Genomic DNA, 2,935 nt, shown 5'->3' with positions numbered 1-2,935 from the left:
GCTATTGAATTCTTGCTCTTTCATAGTCCTGTGCTGAAGTTTTATTCACAAGTTAAAGAAGATTCACATGAAGAGGACTGGGAATCCTCTTTGTGGGACACGTTCAAAGCATGAGAACACATGTACAACTTCCAGCCTGTTCATGTGGTCAACCTGACTGCCATCCTCTACTACAGGACAAGGTTGATCCACTCATCAGGTGATCTGCACTTTGCATCTAATGTGGACCATCAGTGAACTTATTTCTTACCGTATTGCTTGATATGATCTAATACAATTACATCTTGTGTGCCATCTCCGACCTATGTTCTCGTTGTTCTTGTTCACTTTAACCAAATCATTACAAATAACTCTCCTTTTAATCGATCTATCTATCTATCTATTTATCTACACACATGTATATATATATTTGATCATATAATCATTGCAGTTTTCATATTACTCTCCAAGTAAACTGATGCAATTAGGAGCACCATAACTAATGGTGCTCTGAGAGGAAATCAGCTTCATCTTTCTGTTGCACTTACGTTTATATTCTGTTGCTATTAGCACTGTTTGTTTTTATGAATGTGGACATATTTATAAATTATGTGATTTCATGTAACATTATATTATATACTAATTATTCTTGCTCTTTGCTTGAACTTTTACTTTGGATCTCCAGATTAGATGTTGCAGAACAGAATGGGGTAAGTTATATCACGGTCCTTGCCTGGACCTGTCTTGACAAGGTATTTGGTGATTATTCAACCTCTATGTTTTGAAGAAATGTACTTGTTTTAGAGTATGCTTTCTTTCATGATATGGATACCTTTATTTTCTAATGTTCTTGTTTGGTCCAGATATTTTCCACTAGGGAAAGCAGTGGGCATTTCGAGGCTCATATTGATAGGCATCTCTTAAACCGGCCACCAGCTGTTGCAAATGGCCCTGCAGACTGGAGTGAAGCTTTGAATTTTATTTCCTTGGGTTCTCCTGAGCAGGTTGTATACTTGATTTAGTCCTTTTAAATTCTTCTTTTTTCTTTCCAATATTCATCTTTTGTTGCATGAGAAAAAAATTATGTTAGGCCTCTCAAGTGTTCTCTTAATTGTTCATGTGAAGAATTTGAACACAATTTCTACCTATTTTTATTTGGTGCAGTTAGTTGAAGGCATGAAAGTTGTTTGTCATGAGCTGACCACTACTGATCCTGAGAGCAGTGCGATGGATGATCTTGTCAAGGATGCAGATAGGCTAGTTGCATGTCTTGCAAGCAATGTAAATATATATATATATTCTATTCTCCTCATTGGTAACCAAAGTTAAAAATATTGTCAGAAAATGGTGCTTTTTTTTGTGATAGGTACCGGTTTCAATACTAGGAGACGTGGTTTCCAATACTAGGAGACATGGTTTCGATACTAGACAATACTCTTTCTAATCATTTTCTTTTAAAGGTGGCCAATACCTGCTGCAATTTCAAATTTTCACATGTATTAGCTAATTCAGCAAATGAACAAATCATGCTATTTTAAAAACCCATTCTCAAATTTTGCTAAAAATTTGATTTTTTTTTTTTTTTTTTCCATGTATTCTCTGTTGGGTGTTCATTGAATGGAATATACCAGGTCGAATGGAATCGTCAATGAAACAGTGGATCAACATAAACACCATTGATTTTTTATGAAACAGTTATACGTGACATTGAATTCTTTCCCTGCTCTAATTTGAGTAAATACCAATGATTTTTAGGAAATATTTACACCTGATTTTTTATGTTTGAAATTTGGATGATATATTTGATTTTGATTTCTTCATTTTCGTTTTTTGTAGACTTACCTTCTCACATAAGTTGGTTGGTTTAGGGCCTTGAGAATTGGGTATATCTATTTTTTGATGTGTGATATTATTGTTACTTTTAATCTATGAGAAATGCCGACGGTCGCCGACGGCTTTTCACCGTCGACAATGCCGACGGTTTTTGCTATCCCCCTCAAGCCGTCAGAATTGCCGTCGTCGCCCTCAGCCGTTGGAAACGCCGATGGTTTTAGTCGTCGTAGACGCCGACGGCTAAAATCCGTTGGTGAGCAACGCCCACACCCCTTTTCCCAACGGACCGTCCGACGGTTTTTAGTTGTCAGCGTTGCCCTGTTGTTTGGTAGTGATGTGTTGATCATGAAACACATTCAACCTGTCCATGTAAATTCTCGAGTTCTCATACACATCGTTTCGGATTTCTTCGAGTTCATTTAACTAAAGTTTGCGTAGCGAGCTAGCGTTGTCCAAATTGAAATTCAGATTTTTAATAGTCCAATAGGCTTTATGTTCCAATTCTACAGGTAAGTGACCAGCCTTCCCATAGACAAGTCTAAAATAAGACATTCCAATATGGGTCTTAAATGCGGTACGGTAAGCCCATAAGGCATCAGTTAATTGGAATGACTAATTCTTACGGTCAGGGTTAACCGTCTTTTCCAAGATATGTTTAATTTACCTATTGAAAATCTCAACTTGTCCACTTGTTTGTGGGTGGTATGGAGTGCTCACTTTGTGGGAGATGACATATTTCTTCATTAAGTTCACAAATAGCCTATTACAAAAATATGAACCTCCAATAATGATAGCTCGAGGCGCTCCAAACCGAGAAAGGATGTTCTCTTTTAAGAATTTAATGATCGTTTGATGATCATTACTCCGGCACGGGATTGCTTCGACCTATATAGTGACAGTTTACAGCGAGCAAAATATATAAATTTCCAAAAGACTGGGGGAATTGTCCCATGAAATCAATGCCCCAACAATCAAATGCTTCAATGATCAGAATAGGGTTCAAAGGCATCATGTTTTGACGAGATAATGCTCTCAATTTCTAACAACGCTCACAAGCTTTGCAAAACTCATTAGTGTCCTTGAACATAGTGCGCCAATAAAAGCTGCATTACAGAATTTTGGT

The 2,935-nt window shown here is 37.1% G+C and overlaps 1 long non-coding RNA gene across 1 annotated transcript; it reads left to right on the top strand.

The window, feature by feature from the left end:
• The first annotated feature begins 644 nt into the window (after positions 1 to 644).
• LOC131222371 (uncharacterized) lies at positions 645 to 1,289 on the top strand. The gene is made up of 3 exons (XR_009160017.1): positions 645 to 731; positions 857 to 983; positions 1,144 to 1,289. It is a non-coding gene; the product is annotated as an uncharacterized LOC131222371 (long non-coding RNA).
• Positions 1,290 to 2,935: the final 1,646 nt, after the last annotated feature.

This window comes from Magnolia sinica, chromosome 13 (assembly GCF_029962835.1).
Source record: "Magnolia sinica isolate HGM2019 chromosome 13, MsV1, whole genome shotgun sequence".
In the NCBI taxonomy this organism is placed as follows: Eukaryota; Viridiplantae; Streptophyta; class Magnoliopsida; order Magnoliales; family Magnoliaceae; genus Magnolia; species Magnolia sinica.
This window is presented reverse-complemented; position numbering and strand designations above follow the sequence as displayed.